Source organism: Sesamum indicum, linkage group LG1 (genome assembly GCF_000512975.1).
Source record: "Sesamum indicum cultivar Zhongzhi No. 13 linkage group LG1, S_indicum_v1.0, whole genome shotgun sequence".
In the NCBI taxonomy this organism is placed as follows: domain Eukaryota; kingdom Viridiplantae; phylum Streptophyta; class Magnoliopsida; order Lamiales; family Pedaliaceae; genus Sesamum; species Sesamum indicum.
The window spans coordinates 13,624,763-13,625,000 of NC_026145.1; positions in this window are offsets into that span (position 1 = coordinate 13,624,763).

A 238-nucleotide genomic window follows, 5' to 3' on the forward strand; every position below is an offset into this window, starting at 1 on the left:
ATAAAAATATTCCGAAAATTATATTTAATAAATGGTATGTTAATAAAGAGGAAAAATGAAGATTTGTATTTCGATAGAAATGAAATATTTAAGAATTATTAGAAATTGTACAAATGATATTCAATATTATATTTTAAAGAAATTACGATATTCTCGATATATTAATGGTGTGTGGTATAACTCATTATAGGATACGGGGGTGAGGTGAAAGGGCTGACAATTAGCGATTGAGTAGAAA